Below are 15,859 nucleotides of genomic sequence, written 5' to 3' on the forward strand. Positions count from 1 at the left end.
TCCTCCCCCTACATGTTCCAGCCATGTCCTAATGTGTAGAATGAGCCCAGACCTGTTCACCACAACTGCCTCTAAAATCCTGCACTGTCACTTAAAAAGGTGTCACTTCGGCCCGAATTGCCGTCATGCACGAGCTTAATATAGAAGGTGCAGTTACACATATGGCCTGAGGTGGCAGTAGTGAGTATAAAATGGCCAACTTGCATCCAGCCCCTTTAATTCTAATGTTCTAATGTTAGTTAAACACTTTCATTGTTCTGACATTTGACTGTAGGATTTTTCCATATTTAGCACAGATTTCTTCCTTGTAAGACTGTGAGATTCTGTGCTTCCTGTTGTAACATTCATTTTGGGTGCAGTGACAGGCAGAGTAAACTGGGCTGTGCTGATGCCAAGGGCGGGATCAGCAGAATACAGAGCTCTGTTGCCGCCTGTTCACAAGGCCTTGTCTAATGGGATAAAACAATCTGCTGCTGCTTTATCAGTGTCGCTCGGCAATCTGAGCCTGGGCTCCTTTCCACAAAAGCATCTTGATGTTTAGAACTTTTCTCAGAAAGTCTACTGGTACTAGATGACGGCCACATGCCTCCAAGTGAACACATGCCATTGTCCTGGGCGTGCTCAGTGCGTTCTATGTGTGAGCAGTTTGGGACTTGCTGGTGTCAACAGGTCGTGGGCCTGGCACAGACGGAAGCAGAACTGACAGAGTGGGGCCAGGGGCCATTACAGCTGCTCTTCTCTCTGTTCAGTCTCATCAGACGGAGTGGAGCAATGCAACCTTCTGCCCTCACAAATCAACTGTGCTCTTTTGGGTGCTCCACCACTTTCAGTGTCATTTGTGCGTTGAGTGAACATGTAGCTAACGTTGTCACCCGAAACAGAAACATGGTATCATTGGCTTTGCACGCTCCTCCCCTCTGAACTTAACTTATTTAAATTTCACTACCTTCAAAGCACAGGGAAAGCATTTTTCTAGTCAAATCAACTAATATGAATGGACAAAATACATCCGCCTCAAAACACCTTTGGCTTTCACCTGCATTTATCACTCCCAGCCCCACCAGTCGTAAGTCCTCAAACATGTATAAATCTCTCACCACCTCCTTCTCATAGATAGCAACATTATGTGAAAATTTATGTTGGTGTTTTATTGCAGGGTAAGACGTATTGACGTGGGAGGAGGTGAGAGTGAAGCGTGGGGGTTGTTCAGTAAAGTGCTGTGTGTTAGAAGACAGTGTCATTCATTACGTGCACGTGGCCTGGCTGCAGCGGAGAGCGGCGTCTTGTGGCAGAGGTTTAAATGGATTTCCCTGTCCACAACTAGAGCCTACATCTCCTGAGAGCCCCCTCCTGCCCGCACCATGGCCCACAGGAGCAGGAATGGAACCACGCTAAGGCTTCAGTCTCCAACTGGATTTGTGTCTGCCTAATGGGCTGAGACAATAGAGCGGCAAAAATGCATACCGGATCACAAGCTGGGAGGGAGAGGTGTGGGAGATCGCAAGGATGGACATAGTGTGGATGAGATGTTTTAGTTTGAGTAAAAGTGGTTTGGAAAGTCGAGTTTGAAAGGGGGGGGGGTTTGTTTGAAGGGTTTAGTTGAGCAATTATAGATTAAATGCAAACTCTACAGTGTTGAAAGGGCACAGCTGCAGAAAAGAGGTTTTGATGGAAGATGAGACATCAGAAAATGATTATTCCAATCAAGACTGAGTGGAGTAGTTAAGTGACAGAGAAGGTTCATTAAAAACATGAAGGCAATGTTATAAAATTATATAAAAACAGAAATGAGTGATGTAGGCCTTCAACATGACTAAACAAGATCAGGCCTTACTGCTTTAATCATTTTAGCTAATGCTCTTTTCTGTCTATAGTGTTTGCATGTCCCCTGTAAAATGGCGGCTTTTATGTAAGAGGAGGGGTGTTATGCAAAACCTTTTCGAGCTTTATACCATGTTACAATGTTGTGTTGTGTGTTTTAAGTCTTTGAATCTTTCCCGGTGCCTATTCTTTGTTTAGCTGAAACAATGCTCATCCTTTACTGACTTCCCGATCCCGCGTACTGTCGAGAGCTGCAGTCAGCTTGTCTACCTGGGGTCCATTAAAAGAAGCATTTACATATTAAATGCTTTTTTTTTACACCACTATTGACAACAATATTGCATTGGTGTCAGGGAATTGTTAAATAAGAAAAGGAAGCGCGACAGGAAGCCTGACGGCTCCTGTATTAAGTAGGAATAAAATAGGTGGCAGAGATGGATAGAGGCAAAGGGCACAGGCATCGATATCATTGAATGGATCGGCTAAAGGGGGTGGGTCAGTGGGGTTGTTGGAGGACGAGGACGTATGAGCTTGAGTGAGGAAAAGTAACACTGACGTGCAGCCTGTGTTTGAGGATAGCATCTAACCAGTGAAGGATGCTCTGTGAAAAGGAGAAGCATCCTCTTCGCTCAGGAAATCACGCACTAAATAGAGGAGGAATGAAGGAGAAGAGCAAGATGGATAGAGTACAGCTGTAGCCACATCTGTGAGCGCCGCGAAAAGATAAAGAACGGGAAGTGGAAGCAGGAAATGTACCCAATTATTTCACTGGGCTGTGAATGAAACTATACTCGACCAATCGACGGCTGCTGCGTCATCCACGGAGCTCTGATTGAAAGGTTACTTTATGGAATTACATTTTCTTTGATAGTGTTGCTCAATATATTACCAAATTATCGTTATTGCAATTTGGTGACACAATATCGCAAGAAGGCTAAATCACAGAGAGTTCCATCTGAATGAGATTTTGACATTTCTTTTGCTTATTCACCCTAAAACAACAACAAATGGGAACATAAAAATGTGCAAAATTTCAACATTAGTCACGGTTTTCCCTATTTAGTTACATGTTATTGTATTTTTAGTTTATTTGTGTGTGTTGTTTTGCCGTGATAAATATATATATATATTTTTTTAAATACAAAAAATATATATATATATTTGCTCATAATTATTGTTTAAATTTGATTGAACATACTGCATTGAAATGCTTTTGTCAAATATCACAATAATATTGATTTGGCTAAATTAAACACATTTATTGAATGTTGCACATTTTTGTCGTTTTGTGCAACTATTATGTGTGATTGATTTGATGATTAGGTTTGTGTTCTTTTTTGCCTGAAATGCACCTGTGTTGGCAAAGATGTAAACAGAGGAAGCCCGCTCCCAAATGATTCATTTAAGCTTTATGTAAAATAATAATACTACACAAGTAGAATTGTCTTGAAATATGTAAATTTGTCGTCCTTGATATGAGTCATTTCTCACAATCCATACATGCCCAGTACTTTTTGCAGTGTATTTCATATGGTAGCACTTAAAGTAATGTATGTGTGAAAAGTAATTTGGCCCAGATTTCATACAAGTAATTGTTTGTAAGATCAAAGTTGAATGACGTAAAATGAGGAGATACATCGTACTGAAGGCAATTTTACCTCTCAAATGGCGAGTCTGGTGAAAATATACAGACTATGGCGGAACATGTTGAGAATTAGCATTTTACAGTTTAAGTATTTAATAAGCTTTTTAATAAACACAACTTTCTGCTGTTGCCCCAAATTCGACATGACTCTGTCTCCATTCGGTGAGTGTTTCTGCCATACAAATTGTCAGCCTGGTTTACGTGTTGACATTCCATTGCAAGCAAACCTTTTGTTGGTGTTACATCAGGCCGTTCACGTTTTGATTCAAAACCCAGCTGCCCCCAGTCAGGGCGGCACAGTAGCACAGCGGTTAGCACTTGTGCTTCACAGCAAGAAGGTCTCGGGTTAGATTCTCACCTGGACGGGGCTTTTCTGTGTGGAATATGTTCTCCCCATGTCTGCGTGTACAATAGGTTTTCCTCTGGAGCCAGGACTCCTCTTGAAATGTGATTCCTAATTTCAGTGGGACTTTCCTAGTTAAATAAATAATAAATAAAATAAAATTGTGCGTTAGATTCTCTGGGATGGAGCTGGTGTAGCTCTCAGTGTGGCTTTGGCCGAGGCGTCTTTGTATTTTATTTTATTATGCTCATGATTATTGTTATTATTATTATTATAGGAGTTAATCATTTTCGAGTATGCTTTTCTTGTAAACAAATGCAAAATATCTCTTTGAAAAAGTGATGCAGATGCACTGTATGTTACCCCCTTTAGTGCTGTGAGTTGACATAATCAGCTTCATCTAAAGCTCTGGCTAATACTCACATTATCAAGACATGGAAAGCCATTTTCCTCTGCTTGTCTAGAAGGTATGGCTTTGTAGTGGTACAAATAGCTATAGTTGTCGCTGATCACCCTGGGGCCGGCACATAATACCAGCAGTGAGCTAATCCAGCAGCGGAGGTTGCCACTGCTGCAGATTAGAAAAGAGATAGCATCCACTTGTGAGTGGGGCTTAATTGTGAGATTGCCAGCAATTAGTTAAAAAAAGAGAAGCTGGCCAGCTCAGATGACCTGAGGGAAATTATAGTATTAACAGCAACATGTAGCCATACATGAAGCCAACATCCGCCCACACACATCTGTCTTTGAATAACACATGTTCAAGGGGACAATCACAACATTCATCTTAAAACAGTTTAAAATTGAGGCTGTGGGCAGCTGGTAATTCCATGGTGGTAACTATGGTGACCGTCAAAATGCATATATTTTATATTATGGCTTGTATCTCTGACCGGTGTCTCACAGCTCAAAGGTCCCGGGTTCGATTCCCACCTGGACGGGGCCTTTCAGTGTGGAGTTTGCATGTTCTCTCCCTGTCTGCGTAGGTTAGTGGTAAAAACATGTGCAATAGGTTAATTCTCCAGCAAGGTGTTTCTGACCACCAGCCTGACTCCACATCATGGAGATGGGTCCCTGAGCACCACCCCATGCTGGCAGCTCACTGCTCCTACAGGTCGCCCAGCGACATTGAGGATGGGTCAAATGCAGAGAACAAATTTCTCTACAGAGATTAATAAAGTATAACTAAACTAAACTTATTACTCAGGAAATCCATCACAAACTATCATGAAGTTCAACATCTTCTCTGACAGCGTATAAACTTTGATCAAATTATCCTCCCATAAAGGTGCCCAAAAGTGCTGATGGTATATATAAAAACATATGTCAGGTTTGTGGATCCAGTCACTTCCAAATAATGACAAAGTGCAATATTTGTCAGTTTTCTTTTTGGGGATTTCTTTCAAAATCTTGTTGAAGGCCATACCGCCTTTGCTCTGCCCGACCCTATCAGATCTCGGAAGCTAAGCGATGAAGGGCCTGGTCGGTACTTGGATGGGTGACTGGAAACAGAGCGTGAACGCAACCTATTGATACAGAAATATTAATTTAAGGACATGGAAGTGTGAGCAATATCAGCACACACTCTTTCTCCCAGTGTGTTGATCTCCACTGTCTTTAGTGTAACTGCCAGCACACTGGACTCTAGAGGAACAAACCAGCAGGAAGTGATCCATTCACTCATGTCCAAACCAGTGGCTCTTATTCATCCTTTTAAATGTGGTCATTTGCTGGTGTGAGTCCCAGTCACTGTTGGAGAGCGCCTGCAATGTAGTGTCTGTTTCTGTGGTGTATCATGAGCTTGTCTGCTAACTCTAGTAGGTCGTCACTATGTTGAATTCTATTTGAACGGTGTCCAAGGAGAGTTGTTGGTAATTACTGCATACGCTTGATTTAAGCACGGCAATTAGTGTCCAGTCTTCATTTGGGAGGAGTTCCACTGGTCCACTGTGTGCGTTGTCTAAGTTTTTGTGCTCTTTTGTCCACATGTGTCCCACGTCATTTCCTGTTGGAGGTACACTCATTACACCCTGTTGGGCTTTAATCTTGTGGGTGATTTTCATTCCCAATTACTGTCCTACAATAGCACCTATTGTTGTAATGATGTACTCGCTAATGTAATGCTCTGTTCAGCTTGGCAGCACACAGTCCAGCTAAAACACAGACACAATTAGGAGCGTTTATAAAACAATAAGAGAATGAAAGCCAGTCTTCTTTAGGTGGATGGCTCCACCGCTCCTCTCTTTATCGCTCATTCTTTTTTCTGTTTGCCTATTTTGGAACTGTTCTCCTCTGACGTTTAGCGCACATTATGTGATTGCCTACGTTTTATACTGCGCATGTTTTCTGTATACCACATTGCTATATACAGGTGAGTTCTACTGCTTACATCTCCCATCTCTCACAGGCTTTTATGTCTGCCTTAGTGTCCTTGTCTAGAAATACGACATCCTGCTCTGTGTGCTCCCCATTCCAGGAGAAGTTAGAGAGAGAGGGAGAGTGCGATAGACAGACAAAGAGGGAGGCATTGAGAGGCCTCATTTTATGTGTCCTATTTATCAGCCCAGTTGGTCTGAATTTACCTCGATCATTTAGAAAGTGGACACTGGACTTTTCTTTATCTCGGGGCATTACTCACTGTTACTCACTACACTAATCTTAAAGTTGAAAATAATATAAGCGTTCTTGTGCATGTGTAAACAACACTGTTTAGTTTTTCAGACAGCTCCTCTCTTCTGTCTTAAATTCACACTTTCTGTCTCTCTGGAGCATCGTGGCCACATCTCTTTCCTGTCAGTGCATCCCTCCAAACACACACTTTCATTTCTTCCTTGGATTTTTTTTTCTTACCCAGGACTGCTCCCTCATTTGGTCTCCTTAAACACACCGGCTCGCCTTGCCATGCCTCCGCTCTTTGTTTGAACCCACATTACCCCGCCCTAACGCACACAAATCAGACAGTTCATTCCTACACAGATCCTCGTCACTCAGAATGAGGCGCTGACAATCATTTTCTTGCACAGTTATGAAGCGCACCTCCATCTTGTGGTGACGGGTGCTGACTATGTCCTGTAAACAAACTATCACAGCTCCAGCCTTTTCAACACTCTCCGTGTTCCTGTGATATTATCGTGTAGCCAGTCACCCAGTGCACTCACTCACTGTATGTCTTCCAAGATCAAGAACCAGCCAGTGTTTCATAATGTTCAATATGATAACAATAATACCCATAGTTACTGGTTCCCACAATACATTTTCAAATTCCTGCTGCCATGTTAAATATCTGCATTTCTGTTGTTGCTCTCATCAAAGAACGTGTGCTTCAGAACACACAAAAACATGTAGACAGTGGTGAGTTTAGAGCAAAGGCTTTATTTTTATTTGTGTGCTTTTTGTTCACCTGATTCTTATTTCCCCTCAGCCAGTATTTTTATGCCCTTGCTTTGTTCTTAGAGTTTCTCAGCTCTAGCCTTGTGTTCGGGACTGTGCTTAAAAGCAACTGAGAGCAGATGAAGGCAGGACTAAATGAGCTCGGAAATGGAAGTCTGGGGAGGCTGGGATGTGGAGAGGCTTGAGTCAAACCATGTGTCAATTCATCACTAACAATATGTGAGCGCCCTCAAAGCCAAGTACAGCAGCTTGGTCATTCAGAGCTGCTTATACAGACGGCCTCTGCCTATGGCTTTGATTAGGGCTGATTTACATAGTAAGACAATAGAGAGACAGGGACATTTTGTGGAAAACAATATACAAAAATGCCTTTGCATTTTGTAAATGCAATGATTCAAGTTTCAGTTTCGATTTAAATATTAACCCTACAGCCTAAGCTTGGACACTCTTAAATCTCTATACATGAAGTAACAAGACAAGCAAAACACGTCAAACTTTCCTTTGCAGTTGCTGACACCTTATCTCTTCAGATGATAACCAGGTGAGTCCAGGCTCTGTCCCGGTAGACCACACATGCTCTTTCACTAAGCTATCGCCCTGCTTCATTTCAAAATATCATTTCCATTTCTCTCTGCAGGGCATTATGAGGCTTACACAAAATACGGCATAGCAATAAATACAGAACGTCGAGAAAAGATGGTTTTCCACAACCTCATTCTGTCTGGCTGCGTCTCAAAGAACCTATTTTTTGTCTCAGCTGTTCTGGCGCGCTCCCCCTCTCTTTCCCGCGTCATGTGAGTGGAGGCGAGCTCCTGTGATGAATGTAAATGTTTGCCCTCCCTTCGCTTGTTCCTCTAAATTACAGCAAATACCACCTCCTCTTTATTCTGCTTTTAGCCTCAGCGCTGCAGCATACAGTCTGCCCCATCCACACAAACATGCATCGAGTCGCTACTCAGACGAGATGAGTCACACATGACAATAACAGAACAGTCCTCAAGCAGGTTTCCTGCTATACATACTTTTGGCCCACTTGGCTCTGTGTTCTCATCTTCACGAGACTGGAACACCTCCATGTTGGACTCATAGTGACAGTTAAGGGATATCAGATACTTTTAAAATGAATGTCTTTGAAATACTGAAAATGAATTAATGGATATGAACTCCCAATCCTCCAGTTGGACAATCAGTTAAACCTGCAAATATAGCAATGCAATCACACAAAAAACAAAATCATTGCAATACACGCTGTTGTTTGCAGTTTTGAGATTGCATTTATTCATGGCCTTGACTTGATCCATCATTTTGGACTTGACTTGCATCTGCTGGGACTGGTACCAGTTTTCTGATTGTCTACCATGATTTATTATATCAGTTTCCCTGATCCATAATCCAGTAAGAGAGTGACAAATTATCTGAGCAGCAGTTGTTGATATTATCACAGTATGTTGTAATATATTGAGCAGCCATGATCTGAGCATTAATATTTATTACAGATACGCTCTAATGGTTCTTTTCAATCTAGATGAAATGTCCCTCAGGCACAAGTCAATAACAGTTGTGCGTCTCCTCTTTGTCCTCGCACAAATCAAGATGGATGACGTTATGTCTAAAAATATTCCTGGTGATATTGTCATCTGCAGCAGTGGTACCTCTGGACACATTGTTGTCATTAGTCATGCGATGTGTATCACTATGCTAAGTCGCTAACTATCATGGGTTATTATCATCAGCGTCAGCAAAGCCCCCGCTGGGCCGCTGATTAACTACATGAGTTTGTGTTATTTGTTCGTTGTCACATCAGTCTGATGTCAGACACTTTTTGTTGACTGGTGCTCGGCCGGCCCGTTCACAGCTGAAGAGTGTTGTCAAACATGCTCAAGAGACTTTTATTGGCATGGGGCGGCCAGCCTCTACGCAGCGTTTCAGAACCAGACCTCTATGTACATAGATTCTCTTTTAATAAACCATAGCTCTCAAAAAGCTGGCTTATGTTCACGTTCATGGCTTTACAGTATAATATGAGGTTTGGTCACAGTGTAAATTCTAAATGGAATCGATTTGAATATTTTGATTTATTCTTATTTTTTTGTCAGAACCTGTTAAAGATCTCTAAAGCATTTTTATGGTACACAGTGTCTCAGTGTAGTCTTACATTGTTTTCTAAGCTACCAAGGTCGCATTGTTGGATAAGAAATAAAGGCCAGTAAAAAGAGCAGACCTGTATCAAATTGTCACCTTGTTCTAGATGAGAGAAAAACACAGTTCTCATCTACCTCCTGCACGTATCACATCTGATCAGTCCACAATGTACAGTGGTGTAGCTGTGCTTTTATCTCGCTGTGTGCTGCCAGCTACCAAGATGAGTGTTCTGAAAAAGAGAAGAGAATTTGTATCTGTGTGTGCGATTAGATCTTCTGCTCGCTCCCGCATGATTTATATGACCACACAAAACAAAACACAGACTATACATTATCCTCTTGGAATAAAGACGCCGTATCTCGCCAGATCAGCACAGCATATTACTAACCATATTATGAGCTTTTATCCTATTAACCACTGCATTTCTGTTGTATACTGTATTTTACAGTACTCCCTTTGAGAATTGTATGGCCTCTAGATCTTCAGAATGTGTCCTGTGGCTCAAACAACAACACTAGAAGCTGCAAATAAAGATTTTTGTTTTTCTCCAGACCGTCTGTTCTTGAAGAATAGATGTATAAACCACACCCAGTATCTGGGTTAGTTGGGACTGAGAGGAGCATCTCGTGTGTGTCCATAAAACTTCATGTGTGCAGGTGGGAGCTACTTGAGACCTCAGCTGTGTTATGACCCCATAATGGTGTCATTGGCCTGAATGACTCGCACTGAACAGACAATAAACACGTAATACAAAGCCTGTTTCAAGATAGCCTTTCATCATATTCATGTTCTATTTACTTCGTACCACCTTGAGAAGCTTAGCTTGGAGTTGGTTAGCACCGAGATGGGAGACTGTTGCATTTTGTCATTGGCTATATAAACTCTAAACTAGGAGTGGAGAGTGAATAAACTCTGATAACCATGTGAAGTGCTTTGTTACTTACGTATGTCAGTGAAAAGTGATCATATGAATTACCTTCTCCTCTTTCCCCCTAATTGATTTGAATCTAAATGCGTTTCAGTGGTTACAAAGTTCTGCTTGGATTTGTTGAAAGTTGAGGAGGGCACCACAGGCCTGAGGGGTGACCGACTTAACCACTCTGCCATCTCTGGGCACAAGCATCACTTGTATGTGTGTTGCAGCCTGCAGGAGATTTTGTTATCAAGAGGCCAACTCACCCGTGTCTGTTTTTTTTTTTTCTTCATCTCTCAAGGCCATCATCTACATATAGGTGGCATCAACAGGAGTGAAACGGTCTGCGTTTGCATGCAAGTGGAGCATAGCTAGCTGCAGATTTGGTTCAGACGGCACCTGACCCAAATGCATGTGAACAGGTTGCTATTCGCAGCATCCCCGCGCCCTGGAGCAATGCCTTGGGAAAGTAATGATACACTCCCCAAAGCTTCTGGCAAATCCCAACACCTCAATTAAAAACTCTAACTGTTGTATTTGAGCAAGTTTTAAAAAGCTGTTTAACACTCTCCTAAGATTTATATAACATTTCTTTCATACAGAATGTGCTGCTATGGGTCTGTGAGTGTCAGTCTTGGTCGTGAGGAAATAAAGTGGATTTGTGTGAAGCTGTAGGTTTGCGTCGCGTATGATATAGCAGATTTGAGCCCCGCAGTGGAAAGTAGGTTATTGTCTGAGATAGCCCCGAGCAGCGGAGCGAGTGCAGCATGCCCGCTGCCTACAGTAATATCAACATGCTGTCTGTTACACCTCAGAAACCAGCGCTCCACTTCACACGTTGCACAAGAACAGCAAAACCACTTTCTAGAACACAATGTAAAAAAAAAAACATTCTGCCTTTGCAACAAGTGCGGATACAACCTGCATCTTGTGCTGTCATGAAATATTAACGTTACACTGTAATAGAAGCATACTCTGGGGTAGCACTGGAGGAATCGAGGGATGCAACTGTTTTACTCATTAATTAATCTGCCCGTTTGCATTTTTATGAATGGTTTTAGGCGCTTGAATACGGGGTTTTCAGAACCATGTGAAACTAAAATCTTGCCACTTATGGGAGTCTGGTATGATTGCACATTCACAGAGGATTATCCTATAAACTAAATTATTTTTTTGAGAAGTTTTTATCTGCCTTTTGTCCAATTTTTCTTCCTCCAAATCTTCAAACGTACCATATTGTTGTTCTGTTTTGACTTAATTGTGGTGCTGTCTCTGTGACAAAACCTCTGCAACAATTAGTACCGACCAGATAAAGATTACTGATTGCCAAATTAGTTATTGATTATTTTAATAGTCCACTAATCTGATTTCTTGTCGCAGCCCTAAAGGAGTCTCTGCTCTAATGAAGACCGTTTTTTTTTCTTCCTGTGAACGCTTGTTGTTTAATTCGTATTGCCTGTTACAGCTCTTTCACAGCAAAATCAAAGCCTCGTCTCCTTTGTACTGTTAAGCGGGAGAACAAGCGCTCCAACGCGAACAAGTTTTCTGTTCAATTTTCTTTTCTTTTTTTTGTGCAGCTTCTCTCTAAACACGAAGCCTTGATAAAAAAAAAGAAAAAAAAAAAACCTGCTGCCTCTCCGCACAGTTTGCTTTGACCTTCACGATCTGTACTTCTGACTTGCTCGGGCGCGTTATCGATTTACAATTTTCCCTTTTCACCCTGCGCGGCCATACGTGTGTGCACGCGACGCTGTTCAAGAGGGCACCCCCCGCCGGGCCCCCTCGATGTAAATGGTCCGGCTGAAGCGCAGACCCTTTTGTTTTGCCTTGTCCGGGTGCGAGACACATTAGTCCATGCTTACAGACTGTGTGGGCAGAGGGGCAGTGGCGGCTGGGGCGCTTGAATAGCTGGGCAGGAGCACTGTGTAGGTGGCGTTGTCGAGTGCTTGTGTGCAGTGTTGGTGTTTTTTTTTTGTGCGCGCGACGTACCCGTGTGCGCGCTCTATATACAAGTGGTGAGTGGCATTCTTTCTTTTCTTTTTTTCCCTTTTTGTTCCCCGCTAATAGCATCCTTAGCAGATCTGTTACGATGGAAACCAAGTTGCCAGGGAAACGCAGCCAGCCTGTGTGAATGTGAAGCCTTCCACAGTCTCTCTCCCTCTCTCTCTCTCTTTCTACCTCTCTGTCTAGAACCTATGTGCGAAGCTCTCGTGGTCCCGCGCTCGCTCTGTCTGTCCGTCCTCCGCTCGCCAAAACCTGACAGGACAGCAGCGGCCCCGATAACAGGAAGGGACGCGGCGGGCGCACGGTGAATCGAAGAGTGGGAGTTGAATATTTTGTGGTGAAAAAAAGTGAGCGCAAAGAGCTGGTGGGTGGAGGGATGGATGTGCGGATGTGTCAGGAATGAGCAGTGCATTTGAGTGCACAGAGCAGCGAGGCAGAGAGTGCTGCAAAGGTGCACACTGTCAGATTTAAGGACAGACTTTTATGTGTTCAGACTGACTCACAGACAGAACTTAGAGCTCGGAATGTTATCAGCGTAAGAGCACGGTCTATACCAGTGTTTGCCAGTGAGGGGTTACGCGAGCAGCTATGCGGGCTTGGACAAAATTTCGGATCGCAATACTTATGCTGTAATACCAAGTATTACATCGCAATACTTTCAATACTTGTGTTTGGAGGCATTTTTTAATCATACACTTTTCCAGTAACAGTTACACAGCACTTGTGTTAATGCACTTTTCAATCAAAGCACTTCAGTAAATGTCAAATGGCATTTTTTATCAACTTTGGACATGTGACTTTTTACACATTTTACGGCAAACATATCATGAGTATCGTGATATGTATCGGATTGTGGCCAAAGTGGATCGTCCCGGCTCTAGTTACTGATTATTTCAGATGGAAAAAAGAAGTTGAAAAAGAATAGTCTTTAACCTATTAACTCCCACCTGAACCAAGCACATTTTCTGCAGTTTGGCTTTACCCAAATCTAAAAGCTTCTTGAACAAAGCGTCAAAAGAGCGACGAAAACTAGGAGGAAAACTACAAAGATGGAAAAGCAACAATAACACAATTAAAAAGTGAGAAAAACACGACTAAAAAGTGATGAAAAAGCAACAAAAACGCAAAAAAGAAATAGAGATAGATAGAAATAGAAATAGAGATCAGAAAGCGAGGAATAAGATCCATCAAAAGAGATGAGGGCACCTTTACCCTGGCGCGCACATGGGACGCACTTCTCCACTAACCACCACTCGGCTGAAGGTGTGGCCACACTGACAGGTTTATTGCTTATGTCAGTGTAGCCACGCCTGGGAAGAACAATATCTCAATAAGAGACTCATCATGCACGTCGGCAGACGCCTCTGATGAAGGCGGAAGTAGAAATTCCTTGTCCGTCAAAACGCGTAAGGTATTTGAAGAAGCTTTGTTTGTTTTACCTAGCCATATTTTCGTCACATTTCTGTTGCCCTTTTTTGGCTTTTGGGCTATTTGGCTATTTTTCTTGTTCATCATGCGTTTTTGCCGCTCACTTGTCGCATTTTCATCCTCATTTTTGTCGCTATTTTGACTCTGGAGGAAATGTGCTGCTCGGTTCAGGTGGGGGTTAAGAGGTTGACACATTTTTTGCGTCTGACCTCATCACTTTTATAAGTTTTATTCCCTCAGTAATCTGTTCACCTCAGTTATTGGGAGTATTTTAAAAAGCGCAGGGTTCAATTCTTGACTGTCACAAAAGGAGTACACAACCACAAGTCACTACTGCATTGGCTCTCAGCCCAGATAAAAAAGCGTGTGTTTGGAAGCGCATTTTACATTATACCTTTGCCCTTGGAGGACTGAGGGCAGCACAGGAGAAATAAATGCTGCAAATATTTCAACCACACTATTTATTCATCGATAATTAGTCATCAAGTAAACGGATGAACTAAGCTAAACATAAGAAGATTTGAAGAGCTAAAATGAAGTAGGTCTTCTCCATACTCTGAGATTACATTAAAAATGTGTGTGAAAAAGAAAAAAAAAGGGGGAGGAAGCAGCAGAAAGATTGATTATGTTCTTCTAAGTGCTTTCGGCCTTATTGGAACCGCGCTGTCCTCCCAAAGCAGGCAATTTGAATTAACATTGCGGTGAGCGTGATTGAGAGGGTAGAGACGGAGAAGCGGCGAGGAGATGGCGGGAAAGAGAGGGAGGACGACAGGACGAGGGGACGAAGGAGCCGAGAAGCTGGCATTAAGACAGAGAGAGCAGAGAAAGAGCCGGACTCCTGAGAGAGAATAAGTGGGTTCAGAAGTAGGACAGAGATGGGGGGGACGGCACGAGACAAAGGGGAGAAACGTGACTCGCTCGGAGAAAAAAAAAATCAACATGCTTAATCTCCACTTCATGAGAGCTGTCTGTTTGAAGTGCTGAGTGAGGGACAGATAGGGCTCACATTTAAGGGGAAGAGTTTGTTCAAAACAAAAATAAAATCCAAACCTTTACTGCAAAACATCCTTTGACAATAGTGTTGACATTCTATTCAGTTTCACCTTCCAAGCACCCGCTTTAAAGAGCTGTAGAGCCCTGAGTCCGCCACTGATTTTTGTTTCGTTCAATACAAACATTTCTATTTGTATATTAGAAGAAACATAAGTCTCATCCAATGGCCGCTGGCTGCTCTGCTTCAAGACTACGACATTAGGGGCCGCTATTGGTTCGCCATTGCTGTAGTACCTCCATATATCCGTTATGTTATGGATCAAATTGTTACGGATCAACAGGAGGGTTAAAGAAATCAGGCTGGTTTTCATAAGAAACATTTTAGAAATCTGGTATCTTAATGAGGGCCGGACTTTGATTGACAGGCCGTTAGCATGAGAGCTAATTGCGCGGGGGCGGCTACAACTGAACTGCGTGCCCCGCGAGGGCCCGGTCTACAGTAAAGATCCCGCCCTTATGCCCTTTTTAGGAACATGCTCCGTCACAGCAGGGTAGAAGGAGTCTGTAAATCCGCCATGATTGGCTTTACTTAAAGTCTAAAAGCTTTTTGAAAAAAGCGTCAAAATAGAGACAAAAACGAGGATGAAAACAAGGATGAAAATACAACAAAAAGTGATGAAAAAAAGTGGAGAAAATGCATTTGATTCAGACGGGTGGTAAGAGTTTAATTGACAGGTCCGCAGCCAAACTGCAGTAGTAGCGCAGCGTGTGAAGTTTGGACTTTGTAGAATAACATGGAAACTATTTTGGCTTTAATTTGCTGTTTATTTTGAAATTTCTAACTCGTGAACCATATTTAGTATAACCCATCCTTTGTTTGTTTCTCAGTGCCGCTGCCTCAGCTGTGTGTATAGGCCACCAAGCGCTCCGAGGGTCACCACGTTGATGCCATTTGATTTGTGCGGGTGTGTTTTTGGTGCAGTTGAACAGGGAACGTACGTTGTCTTTATTTCATTAAAACTATTGGTGGCTGGAGTCTGTGCTTAATTCCCGCTCTCTCTTTGGACAAAGTGTGTTTGAGAGGTGCGGGGTTTAGGAGCAGCACCCACAGGTAAAGCAAAGGCACATGGAGATGATTGTATGTATTCATCAATTCTCCAGCTACGGACGAGTTGTTGTT

The 15,859-nt window shown here is 42.6% G+C and overlaps 1 protein-coding gene across 1 annotated transcript in view; it reads left to right on the forward strand.

Annotated features, from left to right (window-relative positions):
* The window catches only part of grin2ba (glutamate receptor, ionotropic, N-methyl D-aspartate 2B-a), a 93,365-nt gene that overhangs the window by 23,180 nt on the left and 54,326 nt on the right, over positions 1-15,859 (forward strand). The gene's annotated exons all lie outside the window — the stretch shown is intronic.

The sequence above is a fragment of the Gobius niger genome (assembly GCF_951799975.1).
Source record: "Gobius niger genome assembly, chromosome: 10".
Taxonomy (NCBI): Eukaryota; Metazoa; Chordata; class Actinopteri; order Gobiiformes; family Gobiidae; genus Gobius; species Gobius niger.